The sequence below is a fragment of the Camelus bactrianus genome, chromosome 1, assembly GCF_048773025.1.
Source record: "Camelus bactrianus isolate YW-2024 breed Bactrian camel chromosome 1, ASM4877302v1, whole genome shotgun sequence".
Taxonomy (NCBI): domain Eukaryota; kingdom Metazoa; phylum Chordata; class Mammalia; order Artiodactyla; family Camelidae; genus Camelus; species Camelus bactrianus.
In genome coordinates, this window is record NC_133539.1 from 9,593,053 (window position 1) to 9,608,852 (window position 15,800).

The 15,800-nt window shown below is 41.4% G+C and overlaps 1 long non-coding RNA gene across 1 annotated transcript in view; it reads right to left on the minus strand.

The window, feature by feature from the left end:
- LOC141576460 (uncharacterized) overlaps positions 1-14,671 on the minus strand; it is a 30,228-nt gene extending 15,557 nt beyond the window's left edge. Inside the window, exon 1 of the long non-coding RNA XR_012504908.1 lies at positions 9,481-14,671. This is a non-coding gene — a long non-coding RNA (uncharacterized LOC141576460). The remainder of the gene's footprint in view (positions 1-9,480) is intronic.
- Positions 14,672-15,800: the final 1,129 nt, after the last annotated feature.

The following is a 15,800-nucleotide window of genomic DNA, read 5'->3' on the forward strand; positions in this document are numbered from 1 at the left end:
AGTAAAGAGTATTTGTCACAAAGGAATGATCGCAAGTCCACATCTTCTTGCTAAGAAACAACCAAGTGCCTTAGACACCTCAGAAAGGAAGATAGCCACGAAGTCAGGCAAGCTGTGTTACTTTCCTTTACCAAAATATTTGTTTCACCGCCAGCTCTCACAGAGAGATGAAGATTAATTTCAAAGGAATCTGACATGATTGATTCATATGGTGCTCAGGACTGTTGTTAAAGGCACCTGTCACAGTCTGTTGGAAGTGTTTTTCCTTTTTTATCAGTGCATAAAATAATGGTAGATCTTACAATCAACAGCATCTTAGTCTTGACTTAATGGAATGAGGTATCAGCCTCTCCCAGCCTTTTGTTCAGTTCTGTGGATCACCAAAGAGGTTGTTGGTACATGACAAGGTCAGTAAAGTCTCGCAACTCATCCAACCTGTGCAACTTTTCCAGAAACTTCTGGTGATTGAGTTCTCTGGCTGCTACAGCCTGAGCATGAGAAGGGCTCTCCAGTTCCAATGCCAACTTTAGTTTTCAGGTCTCCATAAATTTCCCATTGGTGCCCCTCATGCAAACTAATGTATTGCGCTGGCTCAATTCTGCCCCACAGTGCAGGTTCTTGCTAAGCCTGAATGATGTCATTTACAGAATCTAATTATAGTCTCAGCACTTCACCTACCAAATCCTGTCCTACAGGATATGAGAAATCTCAAACACTAATTCCAATGTGTACTTTCTGGGGGACAGTTATCTACCATCTTTGATGACAACAGCTGCATAATTCTGGAGAAAGGATTTGTATATTTAATTGTGTCTCCTCTACATGATGGAAGCAGGAGATGCTCAGAGACAATGCAGGTACCACAACACAAGACAAGAGACTCATTAGAGAGAGTCCAGTTCATAATTATCAACAGTGAGCATATGTTGGGTTAAACAAAATGTGTCCATTTTTCTTAAAGTCTTTAGAGTCTCTCAATGCATTGTTATATGTTTAAGTCATTTCATAATGTGTTCATTCATTTATTCTTTTACTTGCCAAATAATTGAGGGCCTAAGGGCATAGAAGGATATACAAAAAAGACATTTTCTACACAGCGTGTAGCATAGGATAGGTTTTTAACCTGGGGTCCACAGACCTTCTCCCAAAGTGGTTCATGAACTTGGGTGGGAAAAACTTACAGCATTGTCTTCACCAACCTCACTGATGGAAAGCATTGATTTGTCTCCGTCATTATCATTTTATTTTTTCATGTAAAATTTCTCATAGAAGTTCACATAAATGGGATCATACAATATGTAGAACTTTCGAGACTGGCTTTTTTCACTCAGCATAACACCTTTGAAATTCATCCAAGTTGTGTGTGTCAGTAGTTCATTCCTTTTTATTGCTAAATTGAGTAGCATTCCCGAGGGATGTACCACAGTTTATTTACTGATTCACCCATTGAAAGGCATTTGGATTGTTTCTAGTTATTGATGATTATGAGTAGAGCTGCTGTAGACATTGATGTACAGGTTTTTGTGTGACCATAAGTTTTGCATTTACTTGGGTAAATACCTAGGTGTAGGATTGCTGGGTCATCTGCTAAGTGTGTGTTCAGCTTTAATGAGAAACTGCCAAGTGGTTTCCCAGAGTAGTACAATTTGGCATTTCAAACTGGTAATACATGACAGTTCCAATCGCTTTGCATCGTCATGAGCACTTGGCATTGCCAGTATTTTTTTATTTTCACCATTCTATTTTGCTATTCTAGGTGTGTAGTTATATCTCTTCGGGGTTTGATTTGCATTTCTCTAATGGCCAATGATGTTGAACATTTCTTTGTGTGCTTATGTATTGCTGGATATTTGTCAATATTTTGTCGAAAATTTTTGCGTCTGTGTTCATGAGATATTGTTCGGTACACTTTCTTTTATTGTACCATCTTTGTTTGGTTTTGGCATCAGGGTAATGCTGGACTCATAAAATGAGTTGGGAAATGCCCCATCCGATTCTATTTTCTAGAAGAGACTGTGTAGAATTTATTGTATTTCTTATTTAAATATTTGGTAGAATTTGCTAGTGAAATCATTTGGGCCCAAAGCTTTCTTTTACAGAAGGTTTTAAAGTACAAATTCAATTTTCAGAATAATTTTAGGACTATTCAGTTTATCTATATTTCATCTTGAGTGAGTTTTGATAGTTTGTGGTTTTGGCAGAATTTGTCCACTTTATCTAAATTGTCAAATTTATGAGTAGAGCCTGTAATGATAACCCCTCTTTCATTCCTAATATTCATCATTTTTGCTCTCTCTCTGCCAGTCTCTTTAAAGATTTATCAATTTTATTGAACTTCTCAAAGAAGCAAGTTTTGATTTTATTGATTTTTCTTTATTGTTTTTAAAATTGTATTCCATTTCATTGCTTTATACTCTTACTTCTGTTACTCTCTGTCTTTTGCTTGCTTTGGGTTTATTTTGCTCTTCTGTTTCTAATTTCTCTAGGGAGCAGCTTAGACTATTGGTTTGATATCTTTCTCTTCTCTAATATGAGCATTTTAATTACATAATTTTCCCTCTGAGCACTGCTTTTCCTGCATCCTACAAATTTTGATATGTTACATTTTGATATTTATTCAGTTCAGAATATTTTTCTAATTTCCTTGAGACTTCCTCTTTGACTCACGGATTAGTTAGAAGTATGCTGTTTAATTTCCAAGGGTTTGGAATTTTTCCAATCATACTGTTATTGATTTCTAGCCTAATTCCATTATAGTCAGAGAACATACTCTGTATGATTTCAACTCTTTAAGTTTTTAAAAAATGTATCTTAGGATGTAAAATCTGGTTTATCTTTGTAAAGATTCCATGTATACTTGAGAAGAATGTGTATTCTGCTGTTTTGGGGTGGAGTGTTCTATAAATGTCAGATAGAACCAGTGGTTTATAGTATTGTTCAGGGGTTTTTTGTTGTTGTTGTTTTGTTTTGGGTTTTTTGGGGTTTTTTTGCTTTTTTGCTTTGGGGTTTTCTGTACTATACCCCTGCTGGTTTTCTGTCTGCCAATTCTATTGATTACTGAGAGAAGAATATTGAAGTTTCCCAATATGATTGTAGATTTGTCTGTTTTTTATTTCAGATCTGTTCATTTTTGTTTCACACATTTGCAAACTCATTTATTTGGTACATATCCATTTAGGATTGTGTGTCTACTTGATGAATTGACCTTTTTATCATTAAGTATTATCCCTTTTTATCCCTGGTAATTTCCTTTGCTCAAAAATCTGCTTTGTCAGATATTATTCTAGCCACTCCAGTTTTCTTCTGATTAGTGATCTATATTTTCCATCTTTTATTTTTAGCTTACCTAGGTCATTATATTTAAAATGTGTTTCTTGTAAACAGTATATTATTGAGTCATTTTTTAAATATATCCTGACAATCTATCTTTTAATTAGCATGTTTAGTCCACTTATATTTAATGTAATTACTGGTATTTAGGATTTAGGTCTACCATTTTATAATTTGTTTTGTTTGTCTCTCTATTTTAATTTCTATATTTTCTCTTTTCTTGCTTTCTTTTAGATTATATAAACATTTTTAAAATGTCTATTTTAACTTATTTATCACTTTTTTACTATATATCTCTGTGTAACTTTTAACTTATTGTTTTAGGGATTAATGCACACATACTTAACTTTTCATAGTCTATGTAGAATCAGTATTTACAACTTCAAGTGATGTATTACCACTATATAGGTACCATTACCCTCCCTCCTTTATGTTACTGTTGTACTTGTTACATCAACATACATTGAAAATCCTACTAGACACTTTTGTAATTTTTGTCTTTAACCATCAAACATATTTAAAGAACTCAAGAGGAGAACAGTCTATTACATTTACCCAGGTATGTATCATTTCTGTTGTTCTTCCTTCATTTTTGATGTTCCAACTTTCCTTCTGGTGTCATTTCTCATCCTTAAGCAATACAGCTGGTGACAGTGAAGTCTCTTATGTGTCTTTCATCTAAGATTGTCTTTATTTCATTTTCATTTCTGAAGGATATTTTTACTGGATGTAGAACTGTGGGTTGACAATTCTTTTAAAATGTTATTTAAAGGGGGAGGGTACAGCTCAAGTGGTAAAGTGCATACTTAGCAGGCACGAGGTCCTGGCTTCAATCCCCAGTACCTCCTCTAAAAATAAGTAAAACCTAATTACTCCCCCTCCCCAAAATAAAATAAAGTATTCTTTTTAAAAGTTCTATTTTCTTCTGGCGAAAGCTGTGGCTATTTGAATCATGTTCTCCTTATAAGTGTTATTTTTTCTCTGGCTGCTTTAATTTTTTTTTCTTTAGTTTTCAGCAGTTTGATAATGATGTGTCTGGGCATAGATTTCTTTGGGTTTATCTCGTTTGGGATTTCTTAGAGTTCTTAGTCTGTAGGTCTATGTCTTTCTCCAAATTTGACAAGTTTTCAGCCATTGTTTTCTTCATACATTTTCTATGCGCCACATCCTTTCTTTTTAGGACTCCTACGACAAGATTGTTACAATATTTGGTACTTTCCCACCAGCTGATGAAACTCTGTTCTTTTTTACTTTTAGTCTTTTTTCTCTGTATTATTCAGATTTTATCAATTCTATTGATCTAAACTGAAGTTCACTGACTCAGCTCCATTCTGCTATTGAATTGCATCCAGTGAGATTTTTTTATTGGCTATAGTATTTCTCCACTCTTGAATTTCCTTTTGGTTCTTCTTTATATCTTTTATTTCTTTTCTGAGACTTTTAATCTCCTTATTCATTTTAAGAATGTTTGCTTTTACATGTTGGGGTATTTTTATAATACTTGTTCTAAATTCTGTGTTATCTAAGCATTGGTCTCTGTTGACTATCTTTTCCCATACAAATTGAGATTATCGCAATTCTTCATAGGTGCTGAGAAATTTTTAATTGCATCTTGATGACTATGTTACCAGACTCTAGATTTTTGTCTAAATCCTATGGAGTATTTTGTTTGTTTGTTTGTATTTTAATTAGAATCTACCGGGTTGAGTTCAGGTCACATGTTCCAACCCGTCTTCCATGGTTTGGGTTCTAATATAAGTCCTGTTTCCCAAGATTTCAGCTCTTTCCTGTGTACACTATCCAGTAGCCAGTCTGAAACCTGGGCAATGGTCTATTTTGTAGTTCAGTTCTCAGAATTTATGGTATGCTATTTGAGGTCAGGTCTATTCTTGTGTTTCTCAGGGGTGAGCCGAGAAGTTCATAAACAACTTTATGGGGTTGCTTTCCCTGGCTCTTCCTTCTCTCTGGTACTTTCCAGTCCCCAGGGGCTCAACTTTTTAGTCCCCTGGCCAAAAAAGCTGGGGCTTTACTTAGCCTGCTCTTCTATGCATTTCCCACAACTGCATCTGTGTCCAGGGACACAGTAGTGGAGGACATAAAAGGAAAAAAAAAATTGAGAGTTTGCCCTGCACTCTTGGGACCAAGCTCCCCTGATCAGAGGGAAGATTCTCCTCACTCAATTTTAGGATCCTGTGAGCTCTCATGTCCCTGACACCACAGGATTGCTTGGGGTCTGGGCACAAGAGGATGGAGAAAAGGAAAACAAAACAAAGCAGGGGATTTCTCCACCATTTCTTAGTATTAGGGGACCTCCTTCCTGCTCCCTAGGGCAGGACCTGGGTGGGGCTCTCTTTATAGGCACCAGTGCCCATTCCTGGGTTCAGGGCTGTGCTGGATCTAGGCTGGGGGGTTCTGGAAGGGGAAAAACAGTAACTCACAACATGTTCAGGGATACTTCAGAGTCTGTCTTCTTCACCAGTCTGCCAACTACCATTTGCTTTTCAGACAGAGTGGAATGCACTTACTCCATTTTGCCTTGAACCAGAACCCAGTGTGGTTTTTTTTCACACACTTAAAAACACAATTTTAAGATAGGATCCATAGGCTACATCAGCTTCCCAAGAGGTGCATGACACAGAAGGACTTTTAGTCAAAAGGGAGAGACAGACATAGCAATAGCTGCTTGCAAATCAACGTTATACCTGCTCAGCAGGAGCAGCTGGGAGCTTTGGGAGCCCCTGAAGAGCACGTAGGCTAGTCTGGGATCAGAGAAGGCTTCCCAGTGAGCACAGGAGGAAGAGTGTTCTCAGCAGACAAAAAGTCATGCTCAAGAGCCAGAAAAGAACCAGAGTGTAGAAATGTGGGTCGTAACAAGTAGTTTAGAATGGCCAGGACATGAACTTCTCTTGGCTGCTGAGACCATGCGCAGAAGAGAATCATATTTGTTTCATTAGGCAGCATTGGTAAACTGTTAAATTCAATGAAATTCTAAGTCCTTTGGAAGCTGTCATCTTGTTGGTATCCATGATGGAATCCAATTCCGGATCTCCATCTCAGTTCTGTACGTAAACTCTGCTATGTAGGCATTTAACATTTGATTAAGGAATCCATTCATTTTGTATACTTGGCAACAAATTCGGTCATGGATACATATACCGTAAGATAGCTATTTAAAATCACTATTTCAGAGATCAAAAATTCAGTGAGGAGACTGAAAGCAAAATACAAAAATTAAGAATGCAAAAGAATAAAAATAGCCAAAGGAAAAAAATTTTAATTCCATTTTCCGTTATTATACACTAGAGGAACAACCGCAAATAACAGACACAATCAATATAAGACACTTCTCTGCGCCTTTGGGAAAACTCGAATTTGTCAGAGCTTGAGGCAGAGCATGGAAGGAAACATGATTAAACAGAGAAAGTGTGCTAATATGTAAAAAAGGAACTAAATTCCCAAGGCAGGTAGATCCAGCATGCAATAATACAGATTCAAATCCCCGTAGACCAGAGACAAACACAGGCTTGTTGTGAGAAATTTAGTGGCTTTGCCACAAAGCCTATGGGCTGAATCTGACCTCAGGCATAGAGCTCATTTCATTACCATGCAATAGGAGGCTCTTTGGGGGGAGGAAAAAAGAAAGGATCATGTATTTACACCACTTTAGAGTCGCTTACACAAAATGTGACTGGCTAAGCATAAAATAGACAATAAGGAGTTTGTTCATTTAATTTATCTGAAGAAAGCACTTACCATCTCACCGCATCACAACTTGCTCAAAGATCAAATTAGGGAAAGAGAACAAATTGCTTTCATTTAGGCACTCAACAAACCCTTAAGGAGCACCAACAGATCAAGCCTGCACTGCGCTCCAAGGGTGTGTTAAGGACTGCATTGTGGCCCTCAAACTCGTATGTTGTACCCTTAACATCTAGTGCCTCAGAATGTGACTATATTTGGAGACAGGGCCTTTAAAGAGGCAATTCATATTAAATGATGTGTTAGGGTGGGCCCGAATCCAATCTGATCGGTTCCTTAAAAGAAGAGGAAATTTGGATGCCCACAGAGACACCAGGAATACACACACACACGGAGAAAAGACCACATGAGGACGCAGCGGGCAAATGGCCGTCTGCAAGCCAAGGAGAGGGGCCTTGAAAGAAGCCAGCCCTGCCAACACCTTGATCTTGGACTTCCAGCCTCCAGAGCTGTGAGAAATAAATGTCTGTTGTTTAAGCCACCCATTCTGTGGTATTTTGTCATGGCAGCTTGAGCTGACTAACACAGGTGGACAGAGAATGGAGGTCACAGATGCAGGAGAAAGCTGACCAGGGACAAAAGGTAACAATACTCAGAGCACATGGTGGAGGATGAGCAAGTCTGTGGGCCCATAAACAGAGCACAAAGGGAGAAAAGATGTGTTTCCAGGAAATAACCAAGAGGATCAAAGGGTAAACTCAGCTTCAAAACTGTCAACACTGCTATTTCCTCTGGAAACTGGATTCATCCTGGGTTTGGTCAGTCTGAAAACGCCTCAGAATCTGAAGCTGCCCCTTTACTGAGGTAATCTCCCCATCAAGGGGCTTTGGATCCTCTTGCCTTCCAGGTGTAAACCATCCCCAAGCAATTAGGGCAAAAGTTTATATTCCATCCCTCAGCCTTGACCTTTCTTGTGATGGCACCAGTAAACAAGTTGATCTGAATGATCAATGACCTGACTGACCCTGGAACATAGAGCAAAAATTCAATGAAATGAAAAGCATGAATAAAATATGAGAGCAAGGGAGTACATATTCAAGAACACTGCACAGTGGGAGAATATTAGCTGTTAAATATTGAGAGCTCCAGAAAAGGAGAGAAAAACAATATGGAGAAGCAAAGTTGAAAAGCAAATAGAAGAAAACACTCCTTGAACTCAATAAAGACCAATTTTTGAACCAGAAGGCAAATAAACTCCAAGTGCCAAGCAAGATAAATAATAATTTGAATAGCAAAAAATAAAATGAAATTTGAAAAAAAGAGTCACACCTGGACAAAATCTGGTGAATTCCCAAATTCCAGCTACTAGAGAACAAAGAGCAATTATTTACCTAAGGAAGGGAGTTTGAATGGCACCAGAGTCCTTACTGGAAACAGCTGGAACCCTGAAGCAATGGAGCCAGGTTTAAGGCTTTTGAGAGATAAGACTCTGATCCAAGATCCCTCTGCTTGGCCAATATCTTGCATCCGGAAGGCCAGAGGAAGACACTTTGGGACTTTGCAAGGACTTAAATAAATATACTACCCACATCCCATTTTTGAGAAAAGACTAGGAGTTCTCTGGATTAAGAAAAATCAAATTATTTTAAAGAGATAACACAGGTGAACTTCCAGTAACCAACAAGGATGGGGGAAAGATGGGCAGAAAGAATTCTTTTAAAAACTGACTAATCCAGGAAGAATAAAGAAAGTAAAAAAAAAACAGGACACAGAAGAAATTTAATAAATAGTGAAAAAAGAGATAAGGTGAAAAAATAAGACCAAAGATATTGAGACATCTCAATAAATGTGACTAGATTAAATTCCTCCACTGAATGAAAAATATTCTGAAATAGAATTTTAAAGCACTATTTGTTATATGCTATTTATGAGAAGGAGCCAAACAAAATTACAAAGAAAGCTTGAAAAGAGATGGGAAAACATACAAGGCAAGAGAAAACAAAAAAGCAGAGGCAACATGAAGAGGAGATGAAGTGGAATTTGCGACCAATAGCTTTAAATAGGACAAAAGGGGGTATTTTATAATAATAGGTACAACTCCAAATAGAAAAAGAGTCATGAACCATTATCTATTCCTTATGACACTGTTTCTAAATATATAGGGCAGAACTTCTCCAAAGTGAAAGAAACAGATGAATCCACAGTCAGTGTAGGATACTTCAGCAACTCTCTTTGAAATTACCAGGTCAAGAAAAGATCTGGGGAAACCGAGCAACCAATAAGCCACAAGTCATACATCTGTGTAGAACTTCAGGCTAAATTTAGAAAGCAAATTCTCTTCAAACACTTGGAAATGGTTTTGCAAAAATTGACTGACTAATGTCTTAGCTCAGGCTGCTTTAACAGAACACATAGACTAGGAAATCTAAACAACAAATGTTTCTTTCTCACAGTTCCAGGGGCTGAAGTCCAAGGTCAGAGGGCCAGATAGTCAAGCTCTTGGTGAGAGCTCTCTTCTTGGCTTATGGAAGGCTGTCTTCTCGTTGTATCTTCACCGGGTGCAGGAAGAGGGAGGTGGGGGAGAGAGAGAGAGAGTTCTCTTATTTCTTCTCATAAGAACACTAATCCCATTCATGAAGGCTTTTTCCGCATGACCTAATCACCTCCCCAAGGCCCCGCCTCCTAATACCATCACACTGGGGAGTAGGGCTTCAGCATGTGAACTGTTGGTGGGGAGTGGCACACAGACATCCAGCCCATCACAATTAGGCCCCAAAGGAAAAGGTAAAAATAAATAGACAGTCTAGTCGATGTGGAAGACTGACATGATGAGAAAGGCCATCCTACCCCAAATGGATGGAAATCCAAAAACAGAATTTTGTTACAGAGCCGATCTCAAAACCAAACAGAGAGAAACCAGAGAAAAGGGGGTGACATAAAGCAGTGAACAGTAGCTAAAGTATTAAAAACAGTCTAAAGCCTTACAGAGTCAAACATAGGTCTGGACATCTGGGCAGGGATTGGGGGTCTGGACTGAACAAGGAGCCCAGGCTGCTGGGCCAGGAGAGGCTGGGAGCTAGAAGGAGCCACTGGCATGAAACCAGGAATTACCAAGGGTGACTTGTCTCCAGAAACCAAACTAGAAAAGCTCTCTAGCCATGGATCCAAGAAGCTTGCTTCAGACCCAGACGGATCCACAGATAGAAAAAGAATTACCCAGGAGTAATTGGAATGAGTGAATGAATTAATGTATTACAAAGTTTCCTCCTGTCCATGAATTCAGAACTGCGCCCACAGTCCTTCTCAGGATACAGGAGCAAAACTACTTGCTGGTGCCTGAATCTGTTACCTAATTACCACCCGGAACTGTACCAATCAGAACTACAGAAAATTGCACGTATCTGTGGGCCCTGCCTCTTCCAAAATATTTGTCTAAAAACATGAGACCACACTGTAACTGGTTCTTTCCACCATTAACCCCACCCTGCTCTGCCAGCCTGAGGTCAAGTGTATCCCACAGAAGATGACACACTTCTGAAGATGCCACCATTGGTGCCTGTTACATGGTGGGCATTGCACGTCAGAAGCTGTAAGGACCAGGCTTTGGAGACAGAAGAGCTGGGAGCTTCAGAAAGTATTCTTTGAACCTTGATTTCCTCATCTGAAAATGGAAATGATAATAGCTATTTTCGAAGGTTATTAGGAAAATCAAATGAGATATGTAAGAATAGTAACTATAAGAAACAAATTATTATTATTATTATTATTATTATTATTATTATTATTATTATTGTTATTGTTATTGTTATTATTATATGTTTAGTTTCCTTGATTTGAAGTAAAAAAATCGCCCCAATGATTTATTTTTATTTTCGGCTTACAGATTTTATTAAAATTCTTTTTTTACTGCCAAATAATAGTCCACTGTATGGATATAGCACATGGTATTTATTCATTCATCAGTTGAAGGATGCTTGGGCTGTATCTCCGTTTCGGCTATTGTGAATAATGCTTCTGTGAACGCTTACGTACAAGTTTTTGTGTGGACATAAGTTCTTCAGTTCTCCTGGGTAGATGCCTATGAATAGGACTGCTGAGTTGTGGTAACTCTCTGTCCAGCTTTCTGAGGATCTGCCAGACTCTTACCAAAGCTGCTGCACTGCTTTCCATTCCCACCAGCAGTGCGTGGGGGTTCTGATTTCTCCACGTTGGTAGGATGCTTTTTAAGGTAACCGAGGAACAGGTAAACTACGGGAAACTGGGACTTCGGCATCCCCACCTCCTTCCTGGAGAGCATCTGATTCCCTTTCATTTGTACCAGGGAAACAATAAAGTCGGATCAAAGTCTTTCTCTTAAATTGTGGGGATTTCAGGCAAGGCAAGCCTCCTCCCCTGTGATTCCATTTTCTCTCCTAGAAATGCAGACAGAGGCAGAAGCATCTCCTTAAAGTACCTATTTAGTTCAACATGGTAGAAAACATGGTAAGAACACAGTAGAAAATAGTAAGAAATGTGGATCCAAACCTAATATTTAGAACATGTAATAAAGCTTCAGGTGACGTTCGACCAGCTCTTTTGCAAACCTGCTTGAGCAGTGAAGGAACCTCCTTGGTTCCAAGGAGAGATGTCTTTTCTTATCCTCTTTCCAGGCCTAAGAAAGCAAAGGCCAGCGTGATGGAGAAGTAACCTGGGGAGCCAAGGTGGCTGTAACCAAGAGCGGCAGCAAAATACGTAGTGAAGTAATGCCTTCAGCTGGTTTGCATAGTAAGAAGAGCCAAATAAACAGCATGCTCAAACTTCTCTTTGAAGCTCAAACTTCACGCCCCACAGTCTACTGAATCCTTGGAGAGGATCATCATCAACCAGGGAGGAAGTGGACTTGGGGTGTGATGCCTGGGGCTGGCCAGAATTTGAATCTTATGACCACCCGTGTTGAATTGAAAGTGTTCCTTCAGAGACTTCTTTTGAGTGTAAAATATAATTCTGTTGGTCACAGGCGAAAAGCCATCGTGGTACAGAATGACTAATAGGATGCTACACTTTTTTTCCACAATCAATGGCAAGAGGGAAAAAAAAACACAGTGGCGTATTCTTCCCCCATCCAATTCAAAACACAAGGTGGTAGAGTAATAAAATTAAATAGGCCGTAATGAAAAAAAAAATAATTCCACCATAAATAAGCTTTGTTATTCCATCCAAGAGAAAAAAACAGGGAGCTGGGTCGTGTGTGCCTCTTCCCTTTCAAAACCAAACTGTAATCAAAAGTAAACAGGTTTGAAAACTCAACAGAGATAAAACTGGAATTTGCAGCTGTGAAGAGAGACACCCATGGAGTGGAATGGCCGCCGCACAACGCGGGCACGGAAGGGTGGCCTTTTGGTTTATGTGGGAGGTGCCTGTGAGGGCTCGGGCCCCTCGCGTGGGGGCCCCGGGCACTCCACGGGTGGGACCCCGGACAGGGACGGATTAGCCGCCCCGGGGCGCGGGGAGCGGAGTCCCGCAGCGCCCAGCCTGCCGTCCCAGGGTGAACTCCAGCCCCGCAGGTCCGAGGCCGCCAGGGCCATGTGTTGCCTCCTAAGGCATGAGTGGCGGGTCGCCGCCTCCTCCGCTTTCCCGTCCCCGGACCCTTCCTTGCGAGATGGAGGAGCTGTTTTCTGAGAAACGTGCAGGATGAGACGTCAGCAGCATCCCAGGTGGTGTCCGAGGTTTCCCCATGTCTCTGTGCCTTGGGGTAGGGCAGGCAGCGACCTCACTCAGACGCTGCCTGTTTGTCTCCCACGCGACAAACCGCCCTTAGGATGGTTGAGCCTCGCATGGCTGACTTCCTTCATCGGTGCCTGTCACCAGGGAACTGTTGGGCACAGCCCGAAAAGTTCGCTCCCCTAGTCTCCAGTCCCCTCCTAGAGCCTTGAACTCCCCACAGCTGTGTGGCATCCCTGCCCTCACCCCCTGTCCCGTTCTGTTTAAAGGAGCCTTTCTTTGTCACCCTCGGCCCTTCCGCGTCCCTCCACCTTCTGGCCGAGGCTGAGACCTGGCTCCCCTCCTCGCACCCCACTCCCTCCAGCGTCACAGGGCCGGAGTTCCTGTTGCCACCTCCAGGGTCTGTCACCATCAGGGAGGAGTTAACATCCCCACGGGTGGCTCCTCGGGCTCAGGGCCGCTTTCTGCCTCGGTCCTCTACTCCAGGGAGCCCAGCCCTTGCCTCGCTCACCTCCCAAATCACATCAGGACCTTGACGTCCCCTGAACCCCTCTGCCTCTGAAATCCGACTCCCCAGTTTGACGTTTGCATCTGTCAGGGTTCCCATTTCAAAGTCTTAACTATTCGATCACTCAGAACTCACTCCTTTCCATCCTGGAGGCACCGGCTTCACCTAGACCCAGTCCTGCAGACCTCACTCTCAGCTAACTGTTAAGGTTGGAAAAAATTCAGTTACTCACCAAGGATTGGCTAATCATGGATTACACGGGAACAGACGAATCCTTCTCCTTCCAAGAAGGACCGTATAAACATCTATACAGACAGCAATCACTGTCATTCTCCTGATGGTGTCTCTGCTCCTTCCTCTCTCAAAGTATTAAGTTTCAAAAAGTTAAGCCCATGACTCCCACACAGACATAAAATGAACATGTGACATGAGTCCAAGATTTATGTAACTCATGAAAATGGGCAAACCAGTAGGACAGGAAAGATGGTTCAAAGAGCACTTGCAGAATTTACTGGCATTTAGAAACCAAACAGAATGTTAGAATGACTGCGGGGTCGTACGGTAGATACAAAACTGGTTAATGCCCTTCATGGGAATAAAAACATAGCCTTCGTCGTTATCTTTTCATTAGGGACAGAAATTGATGCTTGAACATGGAACTTTACTGTGTCTGGGCTTATCAACCAGCGAATGGTTAAGTCAAACACAGGTAGATTGTCCTCAAGAATTAAGTGATCCTGGGGTGAGCCTGTCAAACAATGGCTCCATGTGACATTCAGAGGACATGCCCTTTTGCCTTGTTTCTATGTTTTGGATACTTTTCCTGAAAATTCCTAAAAGAGAGAAACTCTAAACTAGTTATCTCAAAATCTCCACACTCGTTCCTACTTGACCTTAAGAGAAGAAGAAAGAAGCCTGTAAGTGCATCACTCGTGCTCCATCGGGCTCTTGGTGACCAAGCCCGTGATTGGCACCTGGGAGAACTTCAGACAGCATGACTCGGCGGGAGGAATGGTAACTTGGCAGCCCTCTCATTACACAGATGGCCACCGGCTCTCCCCAGACCAGCCCTGGCTAAAAACACAGGCACTTCGCATTCCAGGATAGGTTGTTCAGGAATAGATTCTGTGAGCTTATACCTTCATCGAGACATCATAGGGCTGGAACTTCAAGGAACCTTCTGGAACGTCTCCCTGGACCTTCCAGAACAGATGGTGTTTCCTATATTTAGTTCTCCTCGGACTGAGCAAGCCCATTGTCTGCCCAGGCTGGCTCTCAACAGCCTCCCTGGCAAGGATCTCTGCTTCAAGCTCTTTCTTAATCAATTTGAGGCCATTTTTTCTTCTGTCCTCTGTGAAAATGGCTTACAATTGATCAGTGTCTTCATCTGAAACCTCTTGACTTACTTCAGGCAATTTTTAGGCCATAATTTCTTTTAGGCTAAATAATCCAAACTGCTATTATCTTCTTAATTCTGTCATTAGCTGTGCTTCACTGAGCCCTCTTGGGTCTCTCCTAAGACCAGGAAGAGCAGAATAAAGCCCCCAGGGATGATGACTTCACACACCAGGTCCACCATGCCCCGCGCCATGTGAGCTCTCTCTGAATCAGGCATCTGCCAAGTAGGAAGGTTGCTGTGAGGACCCTTTAGGTTGTTTCTCATGCTGTTTTTCTTGCTCAGTCTTTCTTCATTGTTATTGGAAATATTTCTACTATGTTCGTCAGCACGTAGCCCTTTATTTATTTATTTTTTTCATACCCATCATCACAATTCTCAGAGTCAACTACGGCTGGTATGTTGGCACTCAGCATTCCGGTCTTTTTCTCCTGATTTTTTTTTTAAAGACTCACTCAGACTGTCCTGTACCGCCGTTAAGCTACTGCTTTCATCCAGTGACAGCCGGGGGCCCCCACTCGCCCCCTGCTCAGGGCTGTCTCACTCTTTCCCAGCATCAGACCGTCACCATCACGACAACCCAAGCAGCTCCTAGTCTGAGAAAAAGTCCTAGCAACACTTCAGACTGGCTTAGGAAGCAAACTAAAATGAATCTACCAACACCGATTTATTCAGCTTGAAGAGAAACCAGCCCGGTGAGTGGGAAACACCAGCAAGCCCTCAAGAGGCGTTCCCAGGAAGACTTGTGGTCAAACCACAGCCTCTCCTCTGTCTCATCTTCTGAGTCCACCCAGGTTTACACCAGGGACCTTCTCCGGGACACTCTGGGCCCCCACGGGGGGTTTGCCAGCAGATCGCCAGCGGAAGGGCTGGCCGTCACCCTAGACTCGCCGGCTTGACGCACACCCAGCCCTCCCTCGTGGGTGACCCTCATGCTGGCTGGTTTTCTTGCAAGTTGGTGCCGACCTGATGATGTTTCTGTGTTCAAAATTATGCCAAGAGACACTGATTTTTCTGTTCTATCTGTGAGCTCTCATTGATATACTGACTCATCTCTATATTTTTTGCTATCCTGGTAAAGCCGGTTCTCTTTTTGGGTGCAAACCTTTTTTATTTTCCTATTAAGTCTCTGTATCTAAGACACATTAGACATTGTTTAAATTTCAC